This window comes from Heterodontus francisci, chromosome 27, assembly GCF_036365525.1.
Source record: "Heterodontus francisci isolate sHetFra1 chromosome 27, sHetFra1.hap1, whole genome shotgun sequence".
Classification (NCBI taxonomy): domain Eukaryota; kingdom Metazoa; phylum Chordata; class Chondrichthyes; order Heterodontiformes; family Heterodontidae; genus Heterodontus; species Heterodontus francisci.
In genome coordinates this window covers 28,168,482-28,190,892 of record NC_090397.1, presented here as the reverse complement: position 1 = coordinate 28,190,892, position 22,411 = coordinate 28,168,482, and the positions used below count along the sequence as shown (strand labels likewise).

General features: G+C 43.9%; 2 long non-coding RNA genes across 2 annotated transcripts in view; both read left to right on the top strand.

Annotated features, from left to right (window-relative positions):
- Positions 1-4,604: 4,604 nt before the first annotated feature.
- LOC137384987 (uncharacterized) lies at positions 4,605-9,050 on the top strand. The gene is made up of 2 exons (XR_010977714.1): positions 4,605-5,428; positions 8,151-9,050. It is a non-coding gene; the product is annotated as an uncharacterized lncRNA (long non-coding RNA).
- Positions 9,051-11,737: 2,687 nt separating this feature from the next.
- LOC137384716 (uncharacterized) overlaps positions 11,738-22,411 on the top strand; it is a 32,443-nt gene continuing 21,769 nt past the window's right edge. Inside the window, exon 1 of the long non-coding RNA XR_010977643.1 lies at positions 11,738-11,823. This is a non-coding gene — a long non-coding RNA (uncharacterized lncRNA). The remainder of the gene's footprint in view (positions 11,824-22,411) is intronic.

The following is a 22,411-nucleotide window of genomic DNA, read 5'->3' as shown; positions in this document are numbered from 1 at the left end:
CATGGAATAACGCCAAGCTGACTCTTCGGATCAAGCTGATGGTTTACAAGGCCTGTGTTCTCAGCACCTTGCTGAATGGCTGTGAAACATGGGTGACTTACAGCTGCCAGGGAAAGAAGCTCAATAATTTCCATCTTCGCTGTCTGCAGCACATTATGGGTATATCCTGGAAGGACAAAATCACAAATGCGGCAATCCTCTCAAAGGCAGAGCTCCCAAGTGTGTTGGCACTAATAAAACAGAGGCTGCTTTGGTGGATCGGACACATCTGCAGGATGGAAGACAGTCACATACCCAAGGACCTTCTGTATGGTGAGGTAGCCGGGGTCAGATGACAAGTGGGGCACCCAAAGCTCTGCTTCAAGGATGCTTACAAGTGAAACATGAAGGCCCTAAATGTCGACTGTCACACTTGGGAGTCACTAGCTGTCGAAAGAGGGAAATGGTGACACATCTTGTGGACTGGTGTGCACTACCACGATGGACCAGTTGCTACAGCAGCTTGGCAACAGGTACCAGTGCCAAAAACAATAACTCACAGGGCCACTTGGCAGCTTCATGTGCAGCACTTGTGGCAGAATCTGTCTCTCAAGGATTGACCTTCACAGCCATCAGCAAAGGTGCACCAAAAGAAGACACCCCGTTTAAATGGATTGTTTGCTGCATGTCCATCATCTTTCGTAGGTGGAAGGATGCCAAAGACACCTTGGTACACAGGGCATAATTTCAAAGTTTGTGAATGATATGAAACTTGGAAGCATTGTGAACTGTGAGGAGGATAGTGTAGAACTTCAAAAGGACATAGACAAGTTGGTGGAATGGGCAGATAGGTGGCAGATAGGTGGCAGAAGTATAATGCAGAGAAATATGAAGTGATTCATTTTGGTAGGAAGAACGTGGAGAGACAATATAAAATAAAGGGTACAATTCTTATGGGGGTGCAGGAGCAGAGGGACCTAGATGTATATGTGCATAAATCATTGAAGGTGGCAGAACAGGTTGAGAGCACGGTTAATAAAGCATACAGTATCCTGAGCTTTATTAATAGGGGCATAGAGTACATGAGCAAGGAAGTTATATTGAACTTGTATAAGACACTAGTTCAGCCTCAGCTGGAGTATTGTGTCCAGCTCTGGGCGCCGCACTTTAGGAAAGATGTCAGGGCATTGGAGAGAGTACAGAAAAGATTCACAAGAATGGTTCCAGGGATGAGGAACTTCAGTTCTGAAGGTAGATTGGAGAAGTTAGGACTGTTTTCCTTGGATAAGAGAAGGCTGAGAGGAGATTTAATAGAGGTATTCAAAATCATGAGAGGTCTGGACAGAGTAGATAGAGAAACTGTTCCACTCATGAAAGGATCAAGACGAAGAGGGCACAGATTTAAAGTAATTGGTAAAAGAAGCAAAAACGACATGAGGAAAAACTTTATGCAGCGAATGGTTAAGGTCTGGAATGCACTGCCTGAGAGAGTGGTGGAGGCAGGTTCAATTGAAGCATTCAAACAGGAATTAGACTGTTACATGAAAAGGAAGAATGTGCAGGGTTAGGGGGAGAAGGCGGGGGAATGGCCCTAAGTGAATTGCTCATTTGGAGAGTTGGTACAGATACGATGGGCCGAATGGCCTCCTTCTGCGCTGTAACAATTCCGTGATTCTGTGATCTTCCACTTTCTGCAGACCTGTTGTCATGTCTTTGATTGGCCTTCCCATTTTCCTGGAGCTTTCATCATACGAGGCAACAGCATGGAAATACTGTGACCTCACTCAATGAGCTCCTTCCCATCACACCCTTTGTGTGAGTGAGCAAACTGTTAATGGCCCAGTAATGTTGAAAGGGTTCTCTCAGTGGGTCATAATATCACAGTTCATTTCAGACAAGTACACATCAAAATGCTATTTAACATCAGGATCTAATTCCATGCAACTCAGGTGCAGCTATGTGAACTTCTTCACATGCTTGTTTGTGAAAACAAGGGTGTCAGGCTCCGCCTACGCTGTCAGCTGATGTGGAGGCAGGCTGCTAACTTTTCAGCTCTGTGGAATTCGATGAACGTGGCGGTCATCTTCTAGTTGCCTGAGGCCGGCTTTTATTCCAACCAGCTCCAGCACCTCTTCCACCATGCAAGTCAGGATAGCCATGTAGGGCACACTGCCTCTGGTTCTGGACATTTCCCAAGCATGATGAGCTCTCTTCTCCTGCAAGCACATATATTCCCATTGTTCGACACCTATCAAAGAGAGGCATGACTCCTGGTGGCAGCCTGACTGTCCAAGCCTCCTGCATGCGGCCAATCAGCACTGGCTGTGCAGGAGTCACCTCTGCCCTGAACAATTCCTGTTGAAATGCATCCAAGCAGGAAGGCAATGCCTTGGGGAAGGGCTGGAGGAAAATTGTGTACACAGGCAGACAAATATAAGAGTATCATGTACACAACACACAAAAAAAAAATGGTCTTTTCATCTGGGAAAATATTCATTCATTTTTGCTTTGGTTTTCAACCTTATAACCAACACCAAAAGGAACCAAATATTAAACGCATCTTAAACATGAGCCCATGAAACATGGAATGAATTAGATATTTGGACACATTGGGCTCAATTTAGTGGAGGCAGTGGGGACCCACCACTGGGGCTGGAAGTGGGGTGTGGGGGGCGGGGGGGCACCTCACTTCGGCAGGTAGCAGGACCCGGGGGCACATTTTGCCACTCAATTGGCTGCTGCCGGGGCTGCTGTCCCTATTAAGGTTGGCCAGCTCGCCCCCATGTGCTTTCGGCTCAATCAGAGGGCCAGCAGCTCAGCAGCACCAACACAAGTGGTGGCCGGTGCTGGGGCTGCACTTTGAGGATGAGAGCACCGATGGCCATGCGCCCTCAAAGTCAGGTAAGTGCGGTCTGGGGGCACAAGGGCCAGTCATGTAGGCACTGGCAAGGGGTGTGCTTTCACTGAGGGCAGGCAGCACCATGGCACCAGATGGAGGGCATTGTTGCCAGCGAGCCCCCTCCATGGGCCAAAAAGTGCCCAGAAAGGAGGCTACCCACCCCCCCACTCCCCCGGGCCCACTGGGAGGCTGCAAGGATTTACCTGATGGTCTCCATACACTGTGGTGGGCTTTCCAGTCACTGGTAAAATGTCAGCGGAGGTGGGAAAAATCCCTTAATTAGACATTTAAGTGACTCAATTGGGTTCCGGGTGGGTGGGCCTTCCTGTGCCATTTTGCCAGCCTCTCCTTGGTAAAATTCATCCCTTTGGAACCTATCCAGTATGGTCCTGGAATAAATAAATAATAATCAAATCTACACATTAACACCAAGTGGTTTCATTGGAGATAAAGAAAGTGTGAAAGAGAAAAGGCAAATGATGAGAGATACACAGGGAGAAATTCATTTAATGGCTACCAGTTTTGTACCTGAGAAATGGACAGCCAAACAGCTGAAAATTAGCTGCTCCATTGACACCCAAGGCCCACCTGATGCATGATTCAGATGAGCTTGTAAATAGGCGATCAGTACGTTCTTCCAAAACAGATGTAAGGCTGCTAAACATGAAAATTAAGGTTATATGACAGTTGTAGGATCCTGATTGCAAAACTGAGGTACAATTGGGTGGAGGGTGCGCTATGCACACACTGCCTCGTCATATCAGGCAGTGGAGAGGAAGGTGTAGTATACGGGCCTGAAAGTGTTAATGTTTGAGACAGTGAGAGTAACCCCTCCCATTGTAGTGGTGATGATGATGTCATAGTCACATGGGTAATAGGCTTGGAAGAAGCATCATGAAAGGCGCTAGTGAGACATACTTAAGGAAAGTGTATATAGGTGTGTAAATACAATAATAGAGTTATTGTTTAGATCTGCACAGACTTTGAGAATTCTGTAGACAAAGCTCGACCTAGCATCTTAACTGTTATCAACAATATACAACAGAAGTGGCCTCAATGTGGTAAGTGAAAAATTATTTACTTAGGATAGAAGAGGCAGGCATGTGTCTCTGGGCCATACAAGAATAATGTAGGATGCTAACACCCCAGGCTCCCAACTCCTCCTCCCCACCTACCAACCTTCCTTCAGTTCTGATTAAAGGTCACAGCCCTGAAACGTTAACTCTGTTTCTCTCTCCACAGATGCTGCCTGACCTGCTGAGTATTTCCAGCACTTTGTTTTTATTTCAGATTTCTAGCATCTACAATATTTTGCTTTTATGCTCATCCTCCACCCTTTTGTCAGCTTTAGGTCATCCAAAACTCTATTGAGCATATTCTATCCTGCATCAATTCCCACTCGCTCATTACACACTGTCCTCACTGAACTGAATTGGCTCCCAGTCCAAAGGCTCAAATTTAAAATTCTGAAAGATCATTGACCTGAAACGTTAACTTTGCTTTTCTTTACACAGATGCTGCTTGACCTGCATTTTCTGTTTTTGTTTAAAATTCTCATCCATGCGTTTTAAACCTCTTCATGGCTTCACCCCTCTCTATTGCCGTAACCTCCTCCAGCCCTATAACTCTATCCCAGAACTCTCCATTCCTCTGACTCTGGACTCTATTGTACCTTCCCGTCCATGCCAATTGGAAAATGGAAAGATTACTCATTGCCCAATAGGATGTTAGTCAATCAGCTTGTTTTTCCCCATCTCCAGTATTTTGACTAATAGATGAAAGTGTTCAAAGAAAATGAAAGAATGCAATTTTGTAATGTTCCTATGATTACCCTGCTAAATTACTTGCAGCAGTGTGCAGGAGATTAATTCTTAATTCCTGGAGAATCCTGTTGAGTTGGCAACCCAACTTGAAAAGTTTTTCTACATTTAAAGATATTACAATTGTAAATGGTATGGAAAAGATTTATTAGGAATACTTTAAACAGTGGTAGTAGGACAAGGGAAGGCAGGCTCAAACTAGTAAAAGATAGCTTGGAATGGACTTCGGAGCAGAGTGATGGAGGCAAAAAAAGACCTGGAATAATTTAAGAAACGACTGGAAACAAAACGGGAGGAGTGTGGAGTCGATCTGGGTGAATGACAGACCATTTAAAACCCTTTTACAGGCCATTTAACTCAGCAAGTCGATGCTGATCCTTATGTCCCGCAGGAGCCTGCCCAATGTATTAATGACGGGATGACGTCACAATGCGGTGAGGAAAGGGATTGGTCCGGAGTGCGAACATTCGCTGGAAGGGTAAAGTCAGGCGCGGGTGACCAGGAACGATTTGTGTGTCGGAGCGGGGTCCGGCTATCAGCCAGCGCTCCGGGGCAGTGCAGCTCCTGCTGCAGTCGGGAAGCTGGGTTCTGTTGTTGTAGCGCCAGTGCAAGTCATTGACCTTCCAAGGCGTCAGTATAAGCCCTGTGGCGAACAGCTGCTCATCAAATCGAAAGATGCTCTGGAGGTTATAATTTAATTGAGCTGAATATAGTTAGACCTCCTGCTTTGGTGAGTATTCCTCAGAATTGAGAGATTTGTGAGTGCACAGTCGGGATTTCTTTTTAGTCAAACTGTTGAGGCTTGGGGAACAACCCATCAATCACCTTGCTTCCAACTAAACTACTAATCACGTCGATATAGCATTTTCCCGATGCTAATTGCACGCTGCTCCATGGGTCCACATCCCACTTAGCAAAGGCAGAGAGCTTTTTTATTTGTTCACGGGATGTGGGCGTCGCTGGCTAGGCCAGCATTTATTGCCCATCCCTACTTGCCCTTGAGAAGGTGGTGGTGAGCTGCCTTCTTGAACCATTGCAGTCCATGTGGGGTAGGTACACCCACAGTGCTGTTAGGAAGGGAGTTTCAGGATTTTGACCCAGTGACAATGAAGGAAAGGTAATATAGTTCCAAGTCAGGATGGTGTGTGGCTTGGAAGGGAACTTGTAGGTGGTGGTGATGGTGTTCCCATGCATCTGCTGCCCTTGTTCTTCTAGCTGGTAGAGCTCGCAGGTTTGGAAGGTGCTGTCTAAGATGGCAGTGGATCAGATCAAGTCTACAAGAATTGTTTTCCAAAAACTTATAAATTTTACTGCCTAGTCTAAGGAGCCTTGGTGAGTTGCTGCAGTGCATCTTGTATATGATACACACTGCTGCCAATGTGTGTTGGTGGTGGATGGGGCGGGGCGCTAGTCAAGCAGTTGCTTGTCCTGGATGGTGGTGTTGGCGCTGCTGCCATCCAGGCAAGTGGAGAGGATTCCATCACATTCCTGACTTGTGCCTTGTCGATGGTGGACAGGCACTGGGGAAACAGGAGGTGAGTTATATCCCACAGAATTCCCAGCCTCTGACCTGATCTTGTAGCCACAGCATTTATATGGCTGGCCCAGTTCAGTTTCTGGTCAATGGTGACCCCCACCCCAGGATGTTGATAATGGGGGAATTCAGCATTGGTAATGCCATTGAACGTCATGGGGAGATGGTTAGATTCTCTCTTGTTTGAGATGGTCATTGCCCGGCACTAGCGTGACACGACTGTTACTTGCCACTTATCAGCCCAAGCCTCGATGTTGTCCAGGTCTTGCTGCATATGGACATGGGCTGCTTCGGTATCTGAGGAGTCATGAGTGTGCAATATTCAGCACCAATCATCAGTGAACATCCCCACTTCTGACCTTTATGATTGAAGTCATTGATGAAGCAGATGGTTGGGCTTAGGACACTACCCTGAGGAACTCCTGCAGTGATGTCCTGAGACTGAGATGATTGACCTCCAACAACCATCTTCCTTTGTGCTAGGTATGGCTCCAACCAGCTGAAACTTTCCCCCCAATTCCCATTGACTCCAAGTTGCTAGGGCTCCTTGATGTCAAGGGCAGTCACTCTGACCCCAACTCTGGAATTCAACTGTTTTGTCCATGTTTGGACCAAGCCTGTAATGAGGTCAGGAGCTAAGTGGCCCTGGTGGAACCCAAATTGAGCATCAGTGAGCAGGTTATTGCTGAGCAAGTGCTACTTGATAGCACTGTCGCTGACACCTTCCATCACTTTACTGGTGATCGAGAGTAGACTGGGCAGTAATTGGCCGGGTTGGATTTGTCCTGCCTTTTGTGCACTGGACATACCTGGGCAATTTTCCACATTACAGGGTAGATGCCAGTGTTGTAACTGTACTGGAACAGCTTGGCTAGGGGTGCAACACTAGTCTTCAGTACTATTGCTGGAATGTTGTCAGTGCCCATAGCCTTTGCAGTATCCAGTGCATTCAGTTGTTTCTTGATATCACGTGGAGTGAATTGGATTGGCTGAAGACTGGCCTTAGTGATGCTGGGGACTTCAGGAGGAGGCCGAGATGGATCATCCACTCGGCCCTTCTGGTTGAAGATGGATGCAAATGCTTCAGTCTTGTCTTTTGCACTGATGTGCAGGGCTCCCCCGTCATTGGGGATGGGGATATTTGTGAAGCCGCCGCCTCCTGTTAGTTGTTCAATTGTCCACCACCATTCACGACTGGATGTGGCAGGACTGCAGAGCTTTGATCTGATCTGTTGGTTGTGGGATCGCTTAGCCCTGTCTATTGCATGCAGCTTCTGCTGTTTGCCCTGTGTTGTAGCTTCACCAGGTTAGATCTGTTCAAAATCTATCCCGTTTAGCATGGTGGTAGTGCCACACAACATGGTGGAGAGTATTCTCAATGTGAAGCTAGGACTACTTCTCCACGAGGACTGTGCGGTTGTCACTCCTATCAATACTGTCATGGACAAATGCATCTGTGACAGGTAGATTGGTAAGGCTGAGGCAGTGATGAGGTGCCAGTTGGTGTATTCCTTTGTATCATGGAGGACTTATGTTACTCCTTATACAGATCGGGGGCTTATTTTTGGAGCTTATAATTTTCTGGTGTACACTGGCAACCAGTTTCTCTGCTCCTGGAAAATTACCCTTGGGGATTTATTCAATAATATTTAAACTCAAACTGAGAAATGTTACTAAAATAATCTAGTAGAGTCGGTATTCTTGGGCATGGTGAAGCATTTGGTCAAAGGATGCAGGATTAGCACAATGTTAAGAATGAATAGTTAAATGTACAGTGTTAAGGCTTGGGATCTATAACCCTCTACCATATCTCAAGGGTTGCATTTAACTGAAATGTGTGTATGGCACTTATATAAAATTATTCAGTATTGTAATTTCAACATTGTAGATAAATTCATTAAGCAATTTATATTTTTAGAGATTTATAGAGTCATCTGAAGAACTGAATCATCAAATCAACCTGGCATTACACACAAACATGGTGGAAAGTGCCAGTCATGTCTGGGTGACTTTGATCAAAGCGATTATTGCTGGACAGAGACCAAGTGCAAAAATAGTCAAATTATACTTGTTTGGAGCATTCTTGACACTTCTTACCGTTTTCCTGGCATTAATAGAGATGGTGCATTCAACACTGCAACCTGCAGATAAGGATGACCTGGAAACAATGAACGGTATGTTTGTCAGACCATCAAGATCCACAAGAAGCTCTCTTTTGATTAAAAGGAACAACCCGTGCAGACTGCATGCTTCCTAAGGAGACTGAATTTCAGTTTGAAATCTAAAAATGTGAATAATTGATGTATGCATTGTCTATTTGCATTTGAGCTACAGAAAGGATAGCACAGTTCAGTGATCTGGAATTTTTAAAAAGCCACATTTGTTGTGTGATCTAGTCTAGAGAAACCAATAAGGTACTAGTAAATAGTTGGACAAATGTTATTGTAGCAGATCTACCTTTTGCAACACTCATTGGTTAATCAAAGTACTGTAACAAAACTGGTGCTTTGTACTAAATTACAAAGAGCTATTTTTAAAAAAAGGAAAAATCTGCTAGACATGATGCATTTGTTATTACACTTTTTGGTTAGTTTAACAATTTCTGTAAATTTAGACAGTTCATAAAATTGCTGTTAAGTTTTCACAATAGTAGTTAAAGCTGTTAATTACTTTGAATATTCATGACTTTACTGTTCAAATGTTAAGTTTCAAGTGTTGTTGCTGACCTGTAGGTATCTTGCTGTGGATCTAAAAACACATTAGCACCAATGGTCTTTGGTGCAATGTGCACCCAAGAATAAATACATCTGCATAACAACCTTTGTAAATAGTGATTTTATTTCTGGAGTTGACTGTACTTTTCAATATCTTTCAACATATTCACATAAAAGATTGATGCACTTTCCTGCATACTTGGATTTATTAATATGCATAAGCTTCTTGTTGAATTTTTTTTGTTTGTTTTTGTTTTCCTTTTTCCTCTTTGAGCTCTTGGTATTTTGAGCAGTTGCTTTAATTTGGTACGTCAGTAGAGTTTGTACCTACTATTGGACAGGGTCAAGTTCAGTGCTGTTGACCAACATATATTAGGTTAATATATTTTTAATAAATGATGCATGTGAGGCTTTACATTTTTTACAATTTTTTTTTTTTTGCTCAGATTTGCAACTGCCAGACTGGTAAGTGTGCACTTAAATTATAGATTCAGTAAAAATTGAAGGTTGTCTATTTATAGAATGGCTGGAGGGAATAGTGTGATATCAGTATTCTATCATGAAGAGCACTAATTTTGGCCATCGTAAAGTATGGCACGTTACCAAATGTGTAAATGCTCTTCCTGCCTTCTCCATTTTTAAGAAAGGCAAAAAGAATTACTTAAATCTTTTTATTCATAAAGATCTGTAAAAAATACATTACAAACAGTTCCAAAAAGCACCAAGTCAAACAATACAAAGAGTGCAAAGGAGATCAGTTTCCTTCAATACAGGAGTGAGTTGCCTCAGAACCCTTCCATTTCATTTTACATGCCATGTACATTTTACAGTAAATATTTTCCGGATACTGTTCAAGGGGTTTTCCATGGATCCAGTCTGTCAATTCAGCTTGGTGGGGGAAACTTACACAGTAGCCTTTCCCCATTGAGCCTTTTCTGTGGCTGCCCCAAGCTTTAGTGCGTCCCTCAGCACGTAGTCCTGGACCTTGGAATGTGCCAGTCTGCAGCATTCGGTCGTGGACAACTCTTTGCGCTGGAAGACCAGCAAGTTTCGGGCAGACCAAAGAGTGTCTTTCACCGAATTGATAGTCCTCTAGTAGCCTTTGATGTTTATCTCGATGTGCGTCCCTGGGAACAGCCCGTAGAGCACAGACTCCCGTGTTAGAGCTGCTTGGGATGAACCTCGACAAAAACCACTGCATCTCTTTCCACACCTGTTTTGCAAAGACACATTCCAGAAGGAGGTGGGCAACTGTCTCTTCCCCACCACAACCACCTCGAGGGCATTGTGCGGAGGGTGTGAGACTCCGAGCGTGCAGGAAGGATCTGACGGGGAGGGCTCTTCTCACCACCAGCCAAGCTACATCTTGGTGCTCGTTTGAGAGTTCTGGTGATGAGGCATTACGCCAAATGACTGACCGTCTGCTCGGGGAACCATCCGACAGAATCCACCATCTCCTTTTCCTGTCGGGCCTTGAGGACATTCTGTGTAGACCACTGCCTGATGGATTGGTGGCTAAAGGTGTTTTTCCGCAGAAACTTTTTCCACGAAGGATAGGTGGAATAGCACGGTCCAACTGGATGAAGCATTCCACGGCAATGTGACCAGACCCATCCTTCGCAACACCGGGGACAGATAGAACCTCAGCACGTCGTGACACTTGGTGTTTGCGTACTGGGGATCTACGCACAGCTTGATGCAGCTGCACACAAATGTGGTCATCAGAATGAGGGCGACGTTGGGTACATTTTTTCCGCCCTTATCCAGAGGTTTGAACATCGTGTCCCTCCGGACCCGGTCCATTTTGGATCCCCATATGAAGTGGAAAATGGCTCGGGTGACCGCCACGGCGTAGGAGTGGGGTTATGGCCAGACCTGCGCCACATACAGCAACAACGTGAGCGCCTTGCACCTGATGACCAGATTCTTACCCGTAATGGAGAGAGATCGCTGCTCCCACATGCTCAGCTTATGGTGTACCCTGGCTACACGCTCCGTCCAGGTTTTGGTGCACACCCTGGCCCTTCTGAACCATATCCCCAGCACCTTCAGGTAGTCTGACCTGACGGTGAAGGGGACAAAGGATCGGTCAGCCCAGTTCCCAAAGAACATGGCCTTGCTCTTGTCTTGGTTAACTTTGGCTCCTGAGGCCAGTTCGAACTGGTCGCAGATGCTCATCAGTCTGCGCACAGATAGCGGATCTGAGCAGAAGACGGCGACGTCATCCATGTACAGGGAGGTTTTAACCTGAGTGCCTCCACTGCCTGGGATTGTCACCCCTCTTATGCTCACATCCTTCCGAATAGACTCAGCAAAGGGTTCAATACAGCAAACAAACAAGACAGGGGAGAGAGGACAGCCCTGTCTGACTCCAGATTGGATCGGGAAACTTTGATTCCCACCCATTGATTGAGACTGCGTTGCTGATGTTTGTGTAGAGCAGTTTGATCCAATTGCAGATTTCCTTCCCAAACCCCATTTTGGAAAACACGTCCATCATGTAGGTGTGCGATATCCTGTCAAAAGCCTTCTCCTGGTCCAGGCTGATGAGGCAGGTGTCCACCCTCCTGTCCCGTACATAGGTGATAGTCTCGCGCTACTCAGGGATACAATCAGAGATCTTCCTGCCGGGTACAGTACAGGTCTGATCAGGGTGAATCACCAACTCCAGAGCAGATTTGACTGGCGATGACTTTGGATAGAATCTTGTCAACATTAAGCCGTGACATGTGTCGCTAATTTCTGATTTCTGCCCTCTTCCCCCTTCCGCTTGTAGATTAGGGTGATGGTGCCTTTCCTCATGGATTCTGACATGCTGCCGGCTAGAAGCGTACTCTCGTATACTTCCAGCAGGTCCGGGCCGATCCAGTCCCACAGGTAAGCCATCGCTTCCGGGAGTTTTACTGTCTCGAAGGACTTGACGGCCATTGTCAGCTCGTCCAGAGTTAGCGGCTTGTCCAGTCTCTCCCTCATGCTGTCATCTAAGACCTCTGTGATTGTTGACAGGAAGGACTGGGAGGCTCTGCTGTCTGTGGGCTTCGCGTCATGCAGCCCAGCATAAAAGGATTTGGTGATCCTTGGTATGTCGGACTGTGAAGACCTTATCGAGCCATCCTCTTCCTACAGGCTTCTGATCACAGAGCTCACTCTCTGTACCTTTTGGAAGAAGTAACGCGACCACGTCTCATCCTGCTCAATGGAGCGGACTGTGGACCGGAAGATAATCTTGGAGGCCTCCGTGGCAAAGAGCGAGGCCCGCTGGCTCTTCACCTCATGGAGGTCCTCCTTGACCTCGACCCCTATCGACTGCAGCCGGAGCAGATTTTGCATACTTTTCTGGAGTTGGGACATTTCCCTCTGTCTCTCGCCCTCTGAACGCCTTTGAAGATAAAGAACCTCTTGATATTCTCCTTGATCACCTCCCACCAGTGAACTGGAGACTCAAAGAGGGGTTTCACGGTCCTCCAACCTTTGTAATCCCTTTTGAGTTCCTTAACGTTCTCTGGGGTTAGCTGTGTAGCATTGAGTTTCCCTGTCATCCTGTAAGTGACAGTCGACAAGTAAGAGGCAATGGGCAGAGAAGAACACCAGCTTGACGTCGGTTGAGCTGACCGTGACAGCACGGGACACAAACAGGAAGTCAATCCTGGAATGGGCAGACCCGTCCGATCTTGACCAGGTGTATCTATGCTGCGCTCTGTTTGTAGGTTTGTTGAAGACATTAGGAATCTGGACGTAGCGTCCATTTTGCTGTCGTCACTGCAGGATCGTCCAGTTGAAGTCACCACCTAGAATGACCGGGCTGGACACAATTACTTAAAGAAGCTTTGACTAACTCTTTAACACTAATCAAAAGCAGTCCTTTCCAATCAGACTGACTCCTGATGAACATGAAACCACAAATCTGTCATTATTCCCTGAAATGTTTGTACCAAAGTGGTATGTAGAACATTGTTCATCTATTTTGACAGACTGTACTTTTTATTTTATTTGTTCATGGGATGCAGGCACCATCAGGATGGTTGTTGTTGGTTGTTTCATGTCTGTATTTTTCTCATTTTTCAAATTATTTTATTGTCTTTAGCTTTTGTGTAATCTAACTTTTTCTCCCCAAGTTCAGTTTTATCCCCATTCGAGTTCCAGCAAAAAGGTTCCAAGATATGTATGATCCCTCAATCATCTGCCCACCATAAATGCATACACATGAACTTTATCATGTAACAAACCTAACGGTTTAATTTAAAAAAAACTTAACCAACTTGGATTCAGTATCATCTTTGCAGCTTGTGGTTCTCTTTTACAAGCAGCTCCAAGAGAAAAGGGAGTAAAAGAGAAAGTGAAATGTAATGGTGGCGTGCATGGTGAGAAGTAAAGGAGGGCCAAGGGAGAGGAAATGAGGCACAGGAGTTCCTATCCAATGAATGAACTCCAGTTGCAGAGAAGGCAAGTGGAGGCAGGTGCTTTTTTGAAGAAGGCAGCAAATGAATGACTCCCTTGGAGACTACCTATTCTTGGTGATCTTGTTGCCAGGGTGCAGAAATGCTTTGATGGGGTAGGGAGAGAATAAGACCCTTATTCAGGATGAAGAGGATTGACAGAAAGATATGTTGATTGGATCAAATGGGATTTATCTTGGTCATCTGTGTTCTAGTTTTGCAAAAAAAAAAGGTGGTTTCATCTCTCTGTCAATAGTTATAGAATTATAGACCGCTTACAGCACAGGAGGAGACTACTTGGTCTGTCGTGTCCGTGCCAGCTCTCTGCAACAGCAACTCGGCATTCATCTGTATCCTCCTATTCCTATACTCACTAGCTTGTGGCACTGGGAGTAATATGGAGATTACTACCTTTGAAGTTCTGCTTGCTAGTCTCTTTCACAGCTTCCTAAAATCTGTTGCATGACCTCATCCCTCCTGCCACCTCTGTCATTGGTACTGATATGGACCAGAAACTCTGTCTCTTCACCTTCTTCCCTCAGTGCTCTGCAGCCACACAGTGACATCCTTGACCCTGGCACCAGGAAGACAGCATACCATCCTGGAATCATGTCTGCAGCTGCAGAAATGCCTGTCTGGTCCCCTATCTATAGCATTCCTGATCACTTTCCTGCCACCCCCCAACCCCCCCATGCACCTGAGACAGCCATGGTGCCTTGGACATGACTGGCTGTAATCCCCAGAGGAACCATCACACTCAGCAGTATTGAGAACGGAATCGTGGTTTGTGAGTGAGATGTACTCGGGACTCCTGTAGCACCTGCCTGGTCCTGTTTAACTGTTTGATTAGTTGCCCATTCCCTCTGCCTGCACCACTCTTTAGCTGTGTGGTTACTACCTCTTAAAAACATGCTATAAATGAAACTCTCAGTCCCGTACATGTGTCACAGCGACTTCAGCTGCTGCATAAGATCTGAAACTTGGAGTTTAAGCTCCTCCAGCTGATGACACTTACTGCACATGTACTTGTCCAGGACATTAGGAGAGTCCTGGAGTTCCCACATGGAACAGAATGAGAATCGAATGGGACTGAGGTTCCCTGCCAGACATTTTCTTCTATCTTTGTTTAAAAATGTAATTGAAGTAATGCTCATTTATAATGATGCAAATACATGTCTAGTGCACATCTCATGTTGCTGTCAGGCTTCAAATATTGCATTGCAAATTTTTATTACTCCATAAGAACAGTTAGACTTTCTATCATTAAAGGATGACAACATCACAATTAGCGCTAGAACAATTTTTTGATTTTTGTGTGGTGCAATGTTGTTGACTTTATGAAATATCACTAACTGAATTACTATGAGCAGTGCCAAGGGAGATTTGTTTTTTTAAATGTTCACAGAATGTGATTGACAGTGACAGGGTTGAATTTATTGCCTGTTGGTAGAGTACTGAAAAGGTGGTACTGGGCCTTCTTGCACTGCAAGTCCTTGATCTGATGGTAGTCTCATGATTGTGCTAGATAGGAAGTTCCAGGTTTCTCACCCAGTGGCAAGGAAGGGAAGTTGATGCATGTCTGAGTCAGGATGGGTGATTAGGAGGTGATGGTGTCCCTATGATGTTATGGCTCCTCTTTAGTAGACTTTGAGAGACTAGGAGCTGCTACCCAAGTTATGTTAATATATGGTGCAAACAGTATCCAACTGTTCAACTGGACTGCTCTGTCCTGGATTGTGAGCTTCTTGATTGTTAATCCAAGAGATATGTGAGTATTCCCTCATACTCCTGACTTGAGCTTTGTAGAGGCTAGGCTTTGAAGGGTCAGTAAATTAGTCACTCATTGCAGAGTACTCAGCCTTATCCGTGCTCATAGCAATGCTTTAATTACGCTTCCTTGGATATTGATGGTGGAGGAGTCAGTGATGGTGCCTTTGAAGGTCAGGGGAGGAGATCAACCTTTTCCTACTGGAAGTGCTCATTGCTTGACGTTACTACTTATATTATGAAAATGTTTTTATATATATATATAACACACATACACACACACTTCCTAGCACACATCAGTTGTCCATTGCAGTTCAGGTATTGCGCACTGGCTAATACAAATGACTATTACACAAGAAATTATAAAGATACAAAAGTTATGGTTCGTCTCGTAAAAGAAAAGTACTGAGGTTACTGTCTCTACAACTTCTTAATTGACTTTGGATGGACTCGCCTAGTGTTTACATAATGCAGCTGGACTTTTTTTTATCTTTAAAGAGACACACAACTACACTTTGGCAGCAGAATAATTGTGCAATGCACTGTCTTTGTAAAACAGTGCTTCCTCTGACTTGATGCGAGCAGTGCTGCAGGTGATTCACTAGAATATAGATACATATCTGGACTAGAAGCAATCCATAGAAAAATTTAAACCCTTCAAAGAAATTTATGTAACTTGCCTGGGAGACCATGAAATTTTTAGTTACTGTGGTATGATACAAAATCATTAAAACTGGGCACAGCTGAATCTGTCTCTTGGTGTCCTGGGCAATGTTCATTCTTCAATCAACATCACTCAAACAGATTATCAAGTCATTTTATTGTTTGTGGGACATTGCTGTGCGCAACTTTCTGTGGCTTCTGTGTTTCCAACATTATAAGAACTACACTTCAAAGAATAATTAATTGGTTGTGCAGTGTATTGGAACATGCTGAAGTCATGAAAGGTGCTATATAATGTAGGTTCTTTCATCTTTAACAGCTGTTTTGCTGGCATCTGGGACAGTCTTTTCAAATGTCCAAGGTACAATTTACCAGATTGTATTTTAAGCCATTTTTCCACCTTGGGCTGTGCTCTTAGTATTTGGCTTAATATGTTTCTTGGTTAATTAAGTAAAAGATGCCAAAACAATGCTATACCACAGGTAACTAATCAGCTGGCATTAAGTTACAAGGTAGGAATTCAAGGAATGCAAATGAGCAGGCTTGCAGCCATCATAAATGCAAAAGAGGAGGTAAATAGTTTGTGAACATCAGCAGAATGATATGATTGCATTTATATCTGCTAGTCAGACACTGCTCTTTTTATGCCATTTATTCATTTTATTGTTTTCTGAACGTGACGCTGGAAAATGAGATGATGCAATTGGATATTCAAACTTGATAGTGATCTAACTTGGTTTCATACTTAATTTTCTGTTGACTGTAAATAAGGTGGAAGTAGATTTCACTGATTAAGAAAACAATAACAAGGAAGTAATGAATTATCTTCTTGCAGCTCCATTAGACATTCCCCTGAGCACTTCGAATATCCAGATCATGCTATTGAAAGAGGCTCACAGAACCTTTAGCCCCACATTGCTCTTTAGACTTTCTATGTACAAAGCAATATCCTTTTAATATTTCTCAAGATGTGGACAACACTGGCAAGAAAGTATTTCTTGCCCATCTTGAGTTTCCCTGAGGGCATTAAGAATCCACCACAAAGTGCACAACTGAAGTTACATGTAGGCTAGACTTGGTAGGGTTTCCTTCCCTGAAATACATATGAGCCAATTGGATTTTTACAACAATCGAGCAGCTTCTATGGTCACTATTCCAGGGGCCAGTCCACAATTTACAAATCAATTTTACAACTTGCCATGGGGGATATCAACTCCCTCTGGCCTACTAGTCCAGCAACATAAGCACTGAGTTATTGTATCTGATATTGAAGGTACGTCACCCACAACCACGAACAATGATACAAGCTATGAGAGCTCCCTTGATGTTGCTCCCTATCCATGTGGTTGAATTTGCTGTTTTACAAGGTTGGGAGCGTTATACTTTGTAATGCACAGTGCGTTCCACCGATGTGGTAGATCTGCCTCCATTTAAAGTTAGTGTCTAATTCCAACAAACTGCTATATCCAGTGGATAATTCCTTTAGGGTACATCCTGAGGTCAATTGGATCATTGTTTTTCTGTAGAGTGACAGCTGGTTGTAAATTCCTCGTGCTGCCTTAAGGTCAAAGATGTAACCGGAATTGACTAACTTACTGCTTTTTTAAAAAGAAAAGTTTAGTATTTGTATCCACATGTGATGACTTTAAACTGAATCCTCAAGTGTAATGGCCTCAAGAGTTTTGTATTTACTGATGAATAGATGTGGCCTTCCCAGTGATCTGTCTAAGGTTGGAACATTTTGAAATGCACTTTGGATTTCAGAAAATCAAGCAGATTTCATCCATTAAATTGCCTGTGTCTACCAATTAAATACCCCCTCAAAGAATTTCTCTGCTTCCCTTCTCTCCTTGTTTGGGTGTATGATTCCAAAGTCACCACAACCATACCTAAGTGCACTTTATTCATGTATGAGTTTGAATGTAGCTGGGCAAAATAACTTTTTGTGGTGCAGTCCAGGGACTATAATTGGGCTTAAGGTATGGTCGCAGCAAAGAGGTTAGGGGACAGCTGGTGAGGGAGCTGATGGCACTGGGTGGAGGTAGGGGGGAAATGATAGCTGCAGCAGGGAAGGGACAGACAGCATTAGGCCCCAGGCCCAACTCTAGAACCTCCAAGGCAGGTGTCGCTATGCACTATGGTGACGGCAATCGTGTGGCAAGAAAATATTACAAGAAGTGTGTGCTGCATGCAGGAGTTAGATATTTAGAAAAAGGTATATCTAGTTCCTCTATACAAGGCAACCGAGCAGAGAACGTAAATAACATGAAGCCAACATCTTTGGAAAGATTTCATTTTGTACAGTTTATGAGATAAAAATGCTGTGCTAATATTGTTTTGGGATAAGCAGTTTGCATTGGAGTTGGAGGATGACCTTGATGCTGAGTTCGGTCATTGCTGCTGGACCTAGGCCCAGACCAAAAGAATGACCACTTGTACAAGGTGTATGTCAGTGCAGACTTTATTTAGTTTAGTTTAGAGACGCAGCACTGAAACAGGCCCTTCGGCCCACTGAGTCTGTGCCGACCATCAACCACCCATTTGTATTAATCCTACACTAATCCCATATCCCTACCACATCCCCACCTGTCCCTATATTTCCCTACTACCTACCTATACTAGGGGCAATTTATAATGGCCAATTAACCTGAAAGTCTTTGGCACGTGGGAGGAAACCAGAGCACCTGGAGGAAACGCACGCAGACACAGGGAGAACTTGCAAACTCCACACAGGCAGTACCCAGAATTGAACCCAGGTCGCTGGAGCTGTGAGGCTGTGGTGCTGACCACTGTGCCGCTTGATCTAGGAAAATCCCCAATGCAGCACTAAACCAGCAGTTTTAACAAAAACTAGAAGCTATCGGTGACGGGAGAAAAGTATGTTCTAGTCATACAAATAATTGAGTAAAAGAGCTTTGAGGAGTAAATTGTCAGTATCTTAAACTATGTACTTATGTACTGTAACACATCACAGTGCCCCTTTTTTCTCCCTGCAGCAGACAATAAATTGAGCTCATCATTTAAAGCATTTTTTTAAATAGGTGGTTCTTATGGATAATATTTGTCAGGGAGAAATACACATATTGTGAAAACTGCAACTCCTACATCACACTCTCTATTTCTATTACAGCCATTACTGCAACAGCATGCTGATAATGCAAAACATGTCCCTAAGAAACTTTTAACTCATGTTCTACTTTATATTAAGTAGTATAACATTTGCATATATGCTACAGATTTTTGTGACTTGTAAGCCAATACTTAATCTTGTTGAGCTAAGTTACATTAATTACCAGCAAACTAAAAAGTTTCATCATTTTAAATAGCAGAAGTGACATATTCTTAGTGAGTATTTACCTTGCCAAATCATTATTGATGTCTAGACATATTAACAAGCTTCTATAATTTTAAATATCTACCATATAAACTTAGTATCTGTTTTAAAGTTTGCCTACCATTTGTGAGTACAGACCAGATAACCCCCTGATTTTATTCAATTTATTTCTCTAAACTGAAATTAGATGTTAGTTGCTCTCCTTTTTCTTGTGGAAAACATTTTCACTAATCTGAGGTCAAACGTTATCCTTCAAAGTTGGCTTCCTCTCCGAGGTCATAATTCCAGACAAACATATTCAATTGCAAATAGCTAAACAGTTTGTTTGCTTGGCTCCATCCCTCCCCCTGGCCTCCCACTTGGGTTCAACAAAACTGCGTGCAACATTGGTATTATGCTCAACTGAGTTGTATTTCAAGCCCAATCTTCTCCCACGATCAAGACTGCATATTTCTGCCTCTTTCTCTGCTTGTCCGTCATTCCCAGCCTCAGACCCACATTGACTCCCTGTCTCCCGGCTGGTTAAACTTAAAATCCTTACCCTTGTCCGACCTCCTTCAGGGTTTCCTCCACCCTACATCTACAACCACCTCCTGACCTGCTCTTGTTTCTCTCACTCTGTTTTTTTGGCCTCAGGCCTCTTGTACATTCCACCATTCATGGCAGAGTTTTCAGTCACTTACGCCCTTTTCTTTGTACTCCCTTGAGATCCTTCTACCTTTTCCTTTAAAAATCTTCCCCAATTGCATCTTTGTTCCCAAACTTTCAATCACTCAATTAACTCTGTCCTTGAATTAGTGATCCTATTCCTCTCTCAACTTTTCATTTAAAATGCCTTGGGATGTTTTATACTTTCAAGGTGCTATATGAATGAAGCTGTTGTTTTAAAAGCCACAATGCCAAAACTAATCAAATTACTGTGTAATGCATCTAAATAAACTGTAGCCATCTATTGCTAACTGAAATACATATGAAAATTAGAAAGATATCGGTGAAACAGCAAGTCTTATATTATTTAACGATGGTCAATAAGGACTCATAAAATGTAAGTTATATCTTGCAAATTTTGTGGAGTTCTTTGTGGAAATAGTAGTCTATTGATAAAGGGAATGTTGTATGTATGAATTTTTTAAAATGTATATGTTAAGGTGCTCCACATGAGATGTGGTGATAAAATTAAGACATATAACATTAAAAACAGTGGACACTGGGAGGCAGGGTATTAGGAAAATAGTAGGAAGCTGAGTCGGGACTGCTCCCTGATGCGATCCTATTGGAGAAGTTTCCCAGTGGCAGGATCAAAGGCGGAGCAGCTACTTGCCAAACACAGGTGGACATCCGATTTGAGTAATTGAGTATTAAGGGAAATTTTCCTAGTCCTTTGGCATTATGCTGGCAGTGGAGTGGCCCCCCCGTCAGCTTCATGGAATGGCCTTCCTGCAGCCAACCGGGGAACCATTAGAGCTGGAGGCTCCATGCCCCAAAGAGGGGCCCACAGGCAGGGAAGGCCACCCCAATGGACCGTCAGGGGGGGCCTGCCTGCTTGGCCCTTCTGAATTTAAATTTTTTACTTCCCTCTCCGAGGGTGCCCACATTTTGAGGTGCCCTCTCATTACCTGAGTTGCCTCAGCAGTGCCCACCTCTCCCGATGCCGGTGGCCCTCTGGGCCAGTAGCATCTACATCCTGCTCACCGTCCTTACTTGGATGGCAAATCCTGAAGCAGCCAATTAGAAGGTTGCCTGTGGTAAAATTGTTGAGCTGGTCCCACTGCCAGCAAGTGCAGTTGGGGTCCTGTCCAATGTGTCAGTGTGAATAGGACGTTAGTCAAAGAACACTAAACAGAGTAGTGTGTAAACCATGGCGCGGAGTCAACACCCCCTTGGCCCCTTTATTCCCTTCACCCACTTGATCCTGGCCGTCACATGGGACTAAGTCCTCTTAATTCAGGCTAAGGCTAGGTGTTTGGGATATCGGGGTTACAGGAGAGCCACCCTCCACCTAATCCAAGGTTAATGGCCTAGTACAAAGAGGAGGAAACTCAGTCCTTTCTTTAACTATCAATTTACTTTATTCACGTTGTTTTACAATGTAAGAATAAGGCTTATACACTTGGTTAGACAAAATCATGCAACTCAAACTGGGTTATACAGTTAATAACAAAGCTAACTAGAATTGATAAGCACACCCACTAGGTTCCTCTGACCTTTCCCTGACTTAGTCACAGAAAACAAAGGATAATACCCGAAAAAGGGGAGAGCTGACGCTGGCCAGGCGTTCCGTTCTCTCTCTTTTTTACGTCGTCGCACCGTTGCTCACGCAGGGTCTTTCACTTCCGCGATGGTTGGTCTCTGGAGTTTCTTCCTGGCTCTAAATCTGAGATTCTCCATACTTATTCTCTTTCTTATCTCTTCAAAACTGTGCTATCTCTTTCCTGTTGGTTTAGGCCTGCTCACCTCATTCGTATCTTCTCCTTATTTGCCCAGGCCCAAAGACCCCGGTTTCACACCGTGTCCAAATAAGGCTCTATTCCTGTGATCTCTCCCTTGTCTGTCACATAAATTAATTAGTTCAAACTGGTTTTTACCAGCACAGGCTAGTGTCTGAGCTCGGGTTACTTTAGTTCACAAGCAATCCAACAGTGTCTGAGCTCAGGTTACTTTAGTTCATGAGCTATGCAACAGTTTGTAACAGACTCTGTACTTCTTGCAGCCCCTGGCCAACAAGTGGTTAATGGGCGATGGTGACCACAAGATAACCTCCTAGTCTACATATAGTACTAGCTTTTCATAAAGTAAATTAACCTCCTCCGTAGTCTGATCGATAGGACTGTCTATACTCTTTTCACACTGAAAATATCCAGTCAGAGCAAATCATTAAATTTTGATATGATTAAGGATCTAAACACTGCTGAATACAAATAAGTTGTAGATATAATTTTAGAAAGGATAACCTCAAGAGAATGATAAGAACTTAAATAAAGTGTTTGCTAAAATGGGGTAGAGGTTCTGCTTGTTAATGTAAGTTATATTACTGGAATCTGGGTGGAATTGGCTGAACCAGCACAAAAGATAGGGGAATGTTAAACCTAAGTGAGTTATGCCCAAACCCAATTATGTTTCTGTTTTCCACAATCTTTCACGCTGATTCAAGATTTAATTTGCCCAAATCGGGCCCTGCCTACAAACTGACCACACGCTCATGGTCAAAATTGCGAAATTCGCTGATTGTTTTGGTGGCTGTTCAAATTACACTTATTTTCTTAGG